The following is a 13,163-nucleotide window of genomic DNA, read 5'->3' as shown; positions in this document are numbered from 1 at the left end:
AGTACACAACCCAGACATACAACTGATAGTTGTCACATTTAGTGAACGTCCAGCATTTGCCAGGAAATCCTGCTACTCCTTTAATGCTGCTGTAGGCCTCTTGGTGGCCTCCCTGACCAGTTTTCTCCTTGTCTTCTCATCAATCTTGCAATGACGTCCAGATCTTGGTTGAGTCACTGTTGAGCCATATTTTCTCCACCTTTTGATGACTGTCTTCACCATGCTCCATGGCATGTTTAATACTTTGGATACTTTTTTGTACCCCTGTTCTGATTGATACCTTTCAATGATGAGATCCCGTTCATGTATTAAAAGCTCTTTGTTGATCATGGCTTTTGGACTATCTTGCAACCAAAAAGGATATCAGATTAATCCTACAGGAACAGTCAAACTTTATCTGAGCTCAGTCAGCGCCAATTTAATTGATATCGGTTGTATACTACTACTACTATTTGAGTTGTGAATTATTGTGAATAGTTGATTCTGAACAAAGCCACATCCTTGATTATTAAAGGGTGTGCACACTAAAGCATCCAGATTTTTTTCCTTTTTTTCACTAAACAGTTTCTGATTTGTTTTCACCTTCTTTGTATAGATTGCAATTCTGTAATAAAGGTGGAATATGTTCTGACAAGACATATCTTCATTTCATTTTTATTACATAAAATCTGTGATTTTGGCAGGGAATGTAGACTTTTTATTGACTGTATTTATTATATTTTGAAGCTTTTTTCAGCATTTTTACAAACTTTATGTTATTATTATATATTTGCTAGCTGTGCCACCCGGCTTTGTCTGGGACATTTTGACCTTGGACCAAGTCCTGGTACTGACACTTTATGACCACTTCACCTGCTCTATCTATCTATCTATCTATCTATCTATCTATCTATCTATCTATCTATCTATCTATCTATCTATCTATCTATCTAACATTATTAGATGCTTATGATTTTCATTTGTTTAAGTCATTCTCTCATGTATTTCTTTTCATGTTTTTCATCAGTAGTATGTGATCCTCTTTAAAGTCCACAGATGCAAATGCATATGTAAAGAATTTGAAATGAGAAAGGGGAATCTTGTAATAAAAGTAAGCAGATGCACATGTAAATGTAAACAGCTTCAGAGGGTGCTGTCCAAAGATGCAAATGTATATTTTCCTTCAAGCAAAGCAACACCTGCACTCACAGCCACAGCACCTGGCACCCTCACTGGAGCTTTATTGTGCGCTTGATAACCATTTAGTTTTGTATCATCATTGAACTTCAATGAAACTTTCTTCTTCCATTTCACAACTCATTGTACACACCAGATGTGATCATGCCTTTTTTTCTTGTCCAGGACACCACCCCTTCTTTTTGACTGGGCCTGTCAATTTCTGCTGCCCCACACTTTGTGTGCTTAAATCTTGCTCTTAGTGCAGAGCATCTATGTATGCATATTAGTATAAATCAACAAATAAAACATTTAATGACAAATAGATAAAATACAGGTTTGTTAATTTATTTTTTTCTCTAACATCACTAAATTTTAATCAAATCAGTCAAAGCATTTTTGAGATTTTGGGGTGTTTAAGCTTTCTGTTGTAGGGGAAGTTTATATTCCTAAATACTGATATACTGTATTTAAATGTCCTTTTAAGTTGATGCCTCCTGTCTTAGATAAACAATCCTGTCGAAATTTCAGCTGGGGAATAGTGTTTTTGTTGATGACTGACTGAGTAAGTCAGTCAATTAACTTGGCATTATATATATATATATATATATATATATATATATATATATATATATATATATATATATATATATATATATATATATATATAGTAACAAGTAATTCACTCCAGACATCATAAAGGTTTGGGGCAGCCACCTGTATGTTGTATCCTGGCTGCAAAAGTTTTAAATAATTGAACAGAGATATTCATAAGACCGAGTCCAAAACAGAACTGCCAGACTAGGTAAGCTGGCGGCTTTAAAGGCCCGTAGAGGAAGTGACGTCATTGGGGCTGGAACTGGAAGTGACGTCATCCAAGATGCCAGAACCTGGTGGGATTTCCTATGGGAATGGTCTATAAGGAACTGAGAAAGACAGTCAGCACATCCTGTCGCCCCCTGGTCTGATGTGGTATTACAATTACTCAAGCCCTTTAACTGCCTCGTATTCGCACGTTTATGACTATATCCATCCATTCATCTATTGTCCACCACTTACTCGAGGTCGGGTCGCGGGGGCAGCAGCCTAAGCAGGGAAGCCCAGACCTCCCTCTCCCCGGCCACCTCCTCCAGCTCCTCTAGGGGGACCCCAAGGCATTCCCAGGCCAGCCGGAAGATATTCCATCCAGTGTGTCCTGGGTCTGCCCTGTGGCCTTCCCCCAGTGGGACATGCCCGAACACCCCTCCAGAGAGGCGTCCAGGGGGCATCCTGACCAGATGCCCGAACCACCTCAACTGACTCCTCTCAATACGGAGTAGCAATAACTCTACTCTGAGTCTCTCCCGAATAACTGAACTCCTCACCCTATCTCTAAGGGATAGTCCTGCCACCCTGCGGAGAAAACTCATTTCGGCCGATTGTATCTACGATCTTGCTCTTTCGGTCACTACCCAAAGCTCGTGGCCATAGGTGAGGGTAGGAACATAGATCGACTGGTAAATCGACAGCCTCGCCTTTTGGCTCAGCTCTGTCTTCACCACGACGGACCATTACTGTTACTGTCAACCTCCAACTCCATTCTTCTCTCACTTGTGAACAAGACCCCGAGATACTTGAACTCCTCCACTTGAGGCAGTATTTTGTTCACAATCCGGAGAGAGCGTTCCTCCCTTTTCCAGCAGAGAACCATGGCCTCGGATTTAGAGATGCTGACTCTCATCCCCACTGCTTCACATTTAGCTGCGAACTGCTCCAGTGAGAGCTGGAGGTCACTGTCTGATGAAACCAACAGAACCACGTCATCCGCAAATAGCAGAGACGAGATTCTGAGGTCACTGAACCAGACCCCCTCCGCTCTTTGGCTGCGCTTAGAAATTCTGTCCATAAAATTTATGAACAGAATCTGTGACAAAGGGCAGCCCTGGTGGAGTCCAACCTCGACAGGAAATGAGTTTAACTTATTACCGGCAATGCGGACCAAGCTCCTTCTCCTCCTGTACAGGGACTGAATGGCTCGTAACAACGAGCCTTGTACCCCGTATTCTTGGAGCACACCCCACAGGATGCTTCGAGGGACACGGTCGAATGCCTTCTCCAAATCCACAAAACACATGTGGACTGGTTGGGCAAACTCCCATTCCGAGATTTGACCATTGACCAAACTCTCTTCTCCAGCACCCCTGAATAGACCTTACCGGGGAAGCTGAGGAATGTGATCTCCCTATAGTTGGAGCACATCCTCTGGTCACCATACTTAAAAAGGGGGACCACCACCCCAGTTTGCCAATCCAGAGGCATTGCCCCCGATGTCCATGCAATGTTGCAGAGACATGTCAACCAGGACAGCCCCACAACATCCAGAGCCTTGAGGAACCCAGGGTGAACCTCGTCCACCCCAGGGGCACCGCCACCTCTGAGCTTTTTAACTACCTCGGTGACCACGGCCCCTGATATGGACGGGCCCCCAAGAGTTCTCTAGCTCTGCTTCCTTTAAGGAAGGCATGCTGGTGGGATTGAGAAGATCCTCAAAGTATTCCTTCTGCTGGTCAATAACGTCTGCAGTTGAAATCAGCAGGGCCCAATCTCCACTGTACACAGTGTTGGTGGAGCACAGCTTTCCCCTCCTGAAGCTCTTGACAGTTTGCCAGAACCTTCTTGGTGCTGACCAAAAGCCGTTTTCCGTGGCTTCCCCAAACTCCTCCCATGCCCGAGTTTTTGCCTCTTCAACAGCCGATGCCACCACACGCTTGGCCCGCCGGTACCCCTCAGCTGCCTTTGGAGTCCCACTGGTCAACCAGACCCGATAGCACTCTTTCTTCAACTTGGCAGCCTCTCGAACCTTAGGTGTCCACCACCTGGTTTGTGGATTGCCACCATGAGAGGCACCGCCAACCTTGCGGCCACAGCTCCGTTCTGCTGCCTTGACTTTGGAGGCTCAGAACATGGTCCATTCAGACTCAATGTCCTTCGCCTACCTCGGAATGAGGTTGAAGTTCTGCCGGAGGTGGCAATTAAAGATCTTTCTGACTGGTTCCTCTGCCAGACGTTCCCAGCAGACCCTCATTATACATTTGGGTCTGCCTGGTCTGTCCGGCAGCCTCTCCCGCCATCTGATCCAACTTACCACCAGATGGTGATCAGTTGACAGCTCAGACCCTCTCTTCACCCGAGTGTCCAAGACATAAAGTTGCAGCTCCGATGAGACGATTACAAAGTCAATCATCGAGCTGCGACCTTGGGCATCCTGGCGCAAAGTGCACTTATGGACACCCTTATGCTTGAACATGGTGTTCGTTATGGACAATCCATGGCCAGCACAGAAGTCCAACAACTTAACACCACTCGAGTTTAGATCGGGGAGGCCGTTCCTCCCAATCACACCTCTCCAGGTTTCACTGTTGTTTGCCGACGTGAGCATTTAAGTCTCCCAGCAGGATGATATATATATTGTCACAAACTCCACAAAGAGCCGTAGCAAGGTTTGGTTGGTTTATTTGGTTTCCTTAGTGCAAATTGCAAATAAATGATATCACTGATATGCACAAAACCGAGTCCAAAACAGAACTGAGGGAATAGGGAAAATGTGGAGGCTTTTAAAGGGGAAGACAGATAGTGAGGTCAAAGGGGTCGGGCTCATAAGGGTCTTCAGCCATAGACTCAAGCCCGAACATGACATTACAGGGGCCGGAGCCAGCAACGTCTTCTTCCATAGGCTCAGACCCAGAAGTGACATCAAGAGGGCCAGGTTGAATCTCCCGTGAATGGTCTACAAGAAAGGGAGAAAAAGAGTCAGTATGGTCTGCCATATCCCAGTCTGATTCGGAACTGCCCTTACTCAAGCCCTTTAGCTGCCTCCCATGCACACGTGTGTGACTATATCTATATATATATATTTATATATATATATATATATATATATATATATATATAACATATATATATATATATATATATAACATATATATATATATAACATATATATATATATATATATTTGGGACACAGTTTACAGGCTCTAATAGATGCCCTCTAACTCTTCTTTCCTCTCCCCTGGCAGAACAACTGAAGAATCCACCTAATGACATCACTTCCAGTTCTCATCCTTAAGACCCACCTCTTCATGTCACCACTTCTGGCTCCAACCCTCAAGATCCTGCCTCTACATAAATATCACTTCTGGTTGCCATCCTCAAGATCCTGCCTCTTCAAAGCATCACTTCCTGCAAATCTGCCTATATATACCACCCTCGTTTTCTGTTATATCAGTTCCATTTGAACTCAGTCTGTAAAGATGTAATTTCCTTTGTTTTCTGTGTGACAGTATATGGGGGATTCCCCCAAACCTTTGACTGTGTTATTGTGATATTTTTAGAATATATAAATATATATATATATACAGTACACCCCCAACATTTACAGGGGTTGCATTCCTAAAGCACCTGTGAATTGTGAAAAAACGTGACTTTTGGATGTGGTTAAAAATGCCTTTTAAATGCCTATTTTTATAGTTTAAACCCTAAATACAGTATGCCCCCAAAGCACTTTAATTTCACTGCAAACTCAGCTTAATACATTAAAACATTGCCTAAAAAAATTACCTTAATACATTACCTAAAAACAGAATGTAAAGGTAAACCCGTGTATTGTACAGTACTGTACTGCTATGTCTCCTGCGGTGCTAGAATGTAAAATACCAATGTTACTGCTATAGGTACTGTAATTCATGCAAGCGCATTTTCTTTGGTATGTGGTGTCATTTTCTTTGTTATACGTGGAGTAAATACATAATATCCATCCATCCTTTTTCCAGCCTGCTGAATCCAAACACAGGGTCACAGGGGTCTGCTGGAGCCAATCCCAGCCAACATGGGGCACAAGGCAGGAAACAATCCCAGGCAGGGTGCTAACCCACTGCAGGACACACACACAAACACACACTAGGGCCAATTTAGAATCACCAGTCCATCTAACCTGCATGTCTTTGGACTGTGGGAGGAAACTGGACCACCCGGAGGAAACCCACACAGACACGGGGAGAACATGCAAACTCCACGCAGGGAGGACCCGGGAAGCAAACCCGGGTCTCCTAACTGCGAGGCAGCAGCACTCCCTCTGCGCCACCCTAAATACATAATAATTTCTTTTAATTAGAATACAGTAAAATGTACAGGTACTCACCAATGGTGAATGATATGCAGTACGATGCAGAGGATTTAAAACTCCTCGGGTGGCACCTCTTCTTCAGGCGGAGTCGTATCTTTGTAAGGGTCTTCTGGTGGGGTTTTGTGCTGGCTTTTCTTTTTAGGTTTCAGGAACATTGTGATGGGAAGTTGCTACAGTGTCTCCTGTAGAGAACTGCTGGTATAATTTCTGTGGTTTCTCACGGATGATGTTACCATCCTGCAGTCGGTGATTCACAATGCCGAGGCAGATTCCATCCTGATGATATTTTTATTCCTTACAGTCGTTACCTTTTTGGCACTTTCACAGAAACTTACAGATACGGTACTCCAGGTCGCTGCTTCGTTCTTTTATATCTAGCGAACAGTGCTTTTATTAATGCCATAGTGGCACGCTACTGCAGCATAACTTGTTAGTTCCCGGAGCAAAACCAGTAGTTCAACCTTCTCCTGGAGTGTTTTAAACTTCTTCTGGCGCTTCAGTGCAGCAGTCAATCAGCAGTAAGGAGAAATGAATAACACTCTTGGATTGGCTACTTTCACCATCCCACACCGCGTTTCCCTCAGCGGTTGTTTCCTGTTCTCTCTACAGCACAGTATTGCCACGAAAAAAGCCATAAAAAATTGTGGAGGATATTTGCACTTTCCGCTAACAATTAATAGTTAGGTTCTAAGGAAAAATCCGCGAATGACTGAGTCCATTAACCCTGAACTGCGACTTCGCAGGGGTCTAATGTGTATGTATGTACAGTATATATATATATACTGTATATACAGTGCATCCAGAAAGTATTCACAGCGCTTCACTCAAAATTGAGCTCAGGTGCATGCTGTTTCCCCTGATGATCCTTGAGATGTTTCTGCAGCTTAATTGGAGTCCACCTGTGGTAACTTCAGTTGATTGGACATGATTTGGCAGGCACACACCTGTCTATATAAGGTCCCACAGTTGACAGTTCATGTCAGAGCACAAACCAAGCATGAAGTCAAAGGAATTGTCTGTAGACCTCTGAGACAGGATTGTCTTGAGGCACAAATCCAGGGAAGGTTACAGAAAAATTTCTGCTGCTTTGAAGGTCCCAATGAGCACAGTGGCCTACATCATCTGTAAGTGGAAGAAATTTGAAACCACCAGGACTCTTCCTAGAGCTGGCCGGCCATCTAAACTGCGCGATCGGGGGAGAAGGACCTTAGTCAGGGAGGTGACCAAGAACCCGATGGTCACTCTGTCAAAGCTCCAGAGGTCCTCTGTGGAGAGAGGAGAACCTTCCAGAAGGACAACCATCTCTGCAGTAATCCACAAATCAGGCCTGTATGGTAGAGTGGCCACACGGAAGCCACTCCTTAGTAAAAGGCACATGGCAGCCCTCCTGGAGTTTGCCAAAAGGCACCTGAAGGACTCTCAGACCATGAGAAACAAAATTCTCTCGTCTGATGAGACAAAGATTGAACTCTTTGGTGTGAATGCCAGGCGTCACATTTGGAGGAAACCAGGCACCGCTCATCACCAGGCCAATACCATCCCTACAGTAAAGCATGGTGGTGGCAGCATCATGCTTTGGGGATGTTTTTCAGCAGCAGGAACTGGGAGACTAGTCAGGATAAAGGGAAAGATGACTGCAGCAATGTACAGAGACATCCTGGGTGAAAACCTGCTCCCTCAGACTGGGGCGACGGTTCATCTTTCAGCAGGACAACAACCCTAAGCATACAGCCAAGATACGAAAGGAGTGGCTTCAGGACAACTCTGTGAATGTCCTTGAGTGGCCCAGCCAGAGCCCAGACTTGAATCCGATTGAACATCTCTGGAGAGATCTTAAAATGGCTGTGCAACGACGCTTCCCATCCAACCTGATGGAGCTTGAGAGGTGCTGCAAAGAGGAATGGGCGAAACTGGCCAAGGATAGGTGTGCCAAGCTTGTGGCATCATATTCAAAAACACTTGAGGCTGTAATTGCTGGCAAACGTGCATCAACAAAGTATTGAGCAAAAGCTGTGAATACTTATGTACATGTGATTTCTCAGTTTTTTAATTTTAATAAATTTGCAAAAACCTCAAGTAAACTTATTTCACGTAGTCATTATGGGGTGTTGTGTGTAGAATTTTGAGAAAAAAAATGAATTTAATCCATTTTGGAATAAGGCTGTAACATAACAAAATGTGGAAAAAGTGAGGCGCTGTGAATACATTCTGGATGCACTGTATATATATATATATTGTCACACACGTGCGAGTTGGAGGCAGTCAAAGATCCTAAAGGTAAGTGAAATCTCGTGAGACAAGGGATTATCACGTGGTACTTACCCGAATCTCTTTCTACCTACAGAAACTGGAAGAAAAATAAACCTCTCCATTTCCGGCTCCAAAATGGCTGTGATGATGTTACTTCCAGTTCCACTCCAATTACGTCACTTCCGGTTCCACAATCCATTACTTCTGTCTACTCCTGATGACGTTGGTTCCGTGTTCCCACCTCCAATCGTCACTTCCGGCCAACCATTTCCTCTCCCATCATACATTCTGTTATAAAAACGCCATCTTGTCTACAGTAAACATTCATTCTGCACTGAAAAGTCATTTTGAATCGCTTCCTTTATTTCAATTGTCTGGACGACAATATATGGGGACAATCCCCAAACCTTTTTGCTAGCTTTGAAGACTCTTTATTTTCTATATATATATAACATAAAAAAAAAATCCTGACACGAGACAACACAAGATTTTTTTCAAGAGATTTTTTCAAGTCACGCCCACCTCTCAACCATATTCAACCATGCACACAGTCCTGTCTCCTCTCATTCATGTGAATGCTTTTGACAGACATAGTTCCTGCTCTCTCAACTCTTAGAAATCTTAACATTTACCTCACAGTTCCTGCTCTCTCAGATCTTTATAAGAGTAAATTTTAACGTTTTCCTCACTTTCAGTTCCCAATTAAAGAAGATGTATTATGTCCAAATCTTATTGAAGAATTTAATCACGAAGGGTTACCAACAGAAGAAATGAGTACACTTGCAATCCTAGCACTGAGAAACGATGAAGTCAAACCGAATTTACGACAAAATTGTTGAACGGTTACACGGCATATTGCTTAAATGCATATCAATAGACTATGCTAAAACACTTGGTGGTGATCGTGCAGAAGATGAAAACATCAACTTACAATATCCCGAAGAATATTTACAACCATTAACACAATCTTCGACCACATGAATTACTGTAGAAAGTAGGATGTATCTAAGAAAGGTAATGTAGTGCATCTTCGGCAGATAACATTAGATAACAAAGGAAATCTGACAAAATTGGCAGAGCTCCTCATTTATCCCCAGCTAAAAAAATTGGAGTTTAGTCCACTCGAGTGTTTTCTCGGTCCCCAAGTGGGCTCCCAAGAGGTGGGCATGAGCTAGTTCACAGACCTCCTGCCGGAAGGCCCGTGGGACTAACAGCAACAACCTCCTCTCACCCTCATGATCTGCTACTCGATATAACAGATCATTTTCCAAAACAAAGTGGGGCCCTTGTGGTATGGAATCTTGGGTCAGCTTCCCATTAACAGATACAATAGCATTTTTAAGGGAAATATCATTCCACTGTTCCCTTTTAAAGAAGGAAGGAGTACATCAAACTGAAACTGCAGCAAGCGTAAAGGTTTTACTTCTTGAAATGCCAGAAAAGGCGTAAGCTCACTCCCTGAAGGTTCCAGATCAGTTGAACTAACAGACTGACATGGCTTGAGAACAGCTGGGGCGGGGTTATCTCTGGCATGGCGTTAATGTAAGTTTCGCAGGCAAGTTGTTCTACCACCTGCCGTGTGTTGTTCTTGTTTGGCCTTAGCCAGCGGCCGATCTTGCCCCATGTCTCAAAAGCCTGAGATCTGGAAAGTTTATCTAGAATTTCCAGAGCTTCCATTCTCTCACCTTCTGGCCCGAGGTGATGCCATAGCGTTTATAAATCTCGCCCTTAAGGATGTTGTATTTGGGAGCCTCCTCCTCGGGGAGATCGTAATAGGCTCACTGCGCATCCATCTTTAAAAATGTTGCTAGTATGTAGGCCCAGTCCACCCTCAGCCACCATTTGTGAGGGGCTGTGTGCTCAAAGACAAGCAAATAAGACTCTATGTCATCCCCCTCCAACAAAGCAACCAACAGAGGAGGATGAGGCTGAGCAGCCCCCGGCCTTACCGCCTTGGTTGCAGCAATCCAAGCCTCAACCTCTGCTAGGTGGGTGCGGGTTTCATCAACTTGGATTTTAATGGTTTGTAACTCCGCGAGAATGGATTAATGTCTTAAATTCTTGAACACTCGGGATCCAGCTGGCTACACCAATCTATGAAGATTAAGGGACAACACACTTGTTTTTCATCAAGAACATGGGGACACAGTTGGAAACTTGTTAAGGGTAAATTTCGCACAAACGTTAGGAAGTTTTTCTTTACACAAAGAACGATAGACACTTGGAATAAGCTACCAAGTAGTGTGACAGACAGTAAGACGTTAGGGCCTTTCAAAACTCGACTTGATGTTTTCTTGGAGGAAACAAGTGGATAGGACTGGCGAGCTTTGTTGGGCTGAATTGCCTGTTCTCATCTAGAGTGTTCTAAAATTCTAAAGGTTTGGGGTTTGAGCCCTGTATACTATAAGGTCCAGAACAGCCTTCCCTGGCTTATGCATTCAATGAAACAATAAATCATACAACAGACAAAATTGCAGTGCATGAATGACGTTTTTATAGAGAGACTGACAGGAAATTGAACACAGAGGAATTGCTGGGAAGAAGGTCGAGTGGACATGACGTGGAATGGAAAAGGCAGAAGTACAGTCGTCAGGTAAGGTTGGAAGTGGAAGGTTTAACGGATGAATGGAATCGTCTGCCAGTTTTCTTATGGTATGTTTTATTTTTCTCCTTTTCTGTTGAACGAGAGAGAGAGATGTTAGTGCCTTGTACAAAACTCACTTTCTTTGTGTTGTCCCGCGTCGTTGAGCCCGTCAGCTGCTCCCCAAGTGCGCGTATGTAATATGTCGGAGGTGACTGGGGTGGCGACCCGGCCGGGATGCCCAGGAGGACCGGAGGATTGCTTACGCATTCCCCAGACTATGTGGGGGCGACCACCCTGGTTCCTTTGGGGATCACGGGTACAGAGCTTTGAAGCTCTACCCTGTGCTTTTGGAGCCCTGGACCTCAGCACTTCCGCTACACCCGGAAGTACTGGGAGGAAGAGGAACAGGGGCGTGTTGGTGGAAAGTCACTGGAGGACACCTGGAATACATCCGGGTGCGTATATAAAGGTGCAGCCTCCCTTCATATGATGGCTGGAGTCGGGAGGAGAAGACAAGGTCTTGGAGGAGAGGCAAGGAGGTGGCCTGAAGAAAGAGAAGGCACTCTGTCGTGGCCAGGACTTTTGGGGACTTAGGGGTTGTGTGAGTACTTGTGTAAATATGGAGTGTGTCAATAAATGTGTGTTGGGTGACATTAGCGTGTCCGCCTGTCTGTGTCCAGGCCAGCTTCCACAAATAATATATATATATACAGTAATCCCTCCTCGATCGCGGGGGTTGCTTTCCAGAACCCCCCGCGATAGATGAAAATCCGCAAAGTAGAAACCATATGTTTGTATGGTTATTTTTATATATTTTAAGCCCTTATAAACTCTTCCACACTGTTAACATTATTAGAGCCCTCTAGACATGAAATAACACCCTTTAGTCAAAAGTTTAAACTGTGCTCCATGACAAGACAGAGATGACAGTTCTTTCTCGCAATTAAAAGAATGCAAACATATCTTCCTCTTCAAAGAATGCATGTCAGGAGCAGAGAATGTCAGAAAGAGAGAGAAAGAGAGCGAGAGTAAAGCAAACAATCAAAAAATCAATACGTGCTTTTGGGCTTTTAAGTATGCCGAAGCACCGCAATAAAGCTGCATTTTTTAGAGGAGCGTCCGTATCTTCTAGGCAAACAGCCTCTGTGCAAACAGCCCCTCTGCTCACACCCCCTCCGTCAGGCGCAGAGAATGTCAGAGAGTGAGAGAGACAGAGAAAAGCAAACAATCAAGCACCGCGCGGGAAGCATATCGTATATCATTGAGGAGTTTTAGTTAACACGTAATACATGCTCTGATTGGGTAGCTTCTTAGCCATCTGCCAATAGCATCCCTTGTATGAAATCAAGTGGGCAAACAAACTGAGGAAGCATGTACCATAAATTAAAAGCGCCATTGTCCGCAGAAATCCACAAACCAGCAAAAAATCCATGATATATATTTAGATATGCTTACATTTCAAATCCGCGATGAAGTGAAGCCGCGAAAGTCGAAGCGCGATATAGCGAGGGATCACTGTATATATATCTATACTAATAAAAGGCAAAGCCCTCACTGACTGACTGGCTGACTCACTCACTGACTCATCACTAATTCTCCAAGTTCCCGTGTAGGTAGAAGGCTGAAATTTGGCAGGCTCATTCTTTACAGCTTCCTTACAAAAGTTGGGCAGGTTTCATTTTGAAATTCTATGCGTAAAGATCATAACTGGAAGCTATTTTTCTTCATTTACTGTAATGGAGTGAGCTCGAAAGCCGTGGGGGGCGGAGTTTCGTGTGACATCATCACGCCTCCCACGTAATCACGTGAACTGACTGTCAATGCAGTGCGTAGAAAACCAGGAAGAGCTCCAAAAAGCGCTGAAGAAAACATGCATTATACAATTGAGAAGGCAGCGAAACAATAAGAAGCGAGCGAGTGACATATACAACCATATACATGAGTGCTGTTACTTCGGAAACAAAGCAAGATGTAAACCTAAAGTTTAAATTAAGTTCATAGACACGCTGCC

Source organism: Polypterus senegalus, chromosome 4, assembly GCF_016835505.1.
Source record: "Polypterus senegalus isolate Bchr_013 chromosome 4, ASM1683550v1, whole genome shotgun sequence".
Lineage (NCBI taxonomy): Eukaryota > Metazoa > Chordata > Cladistia > Polypteriformes > Polypteridae > Polypterus > Polypterus senegalus.
The sequence above is the reverse complement of the archived record's forward strand: the minus strand, read 5'-3'. Positions refer to the sequence as shown.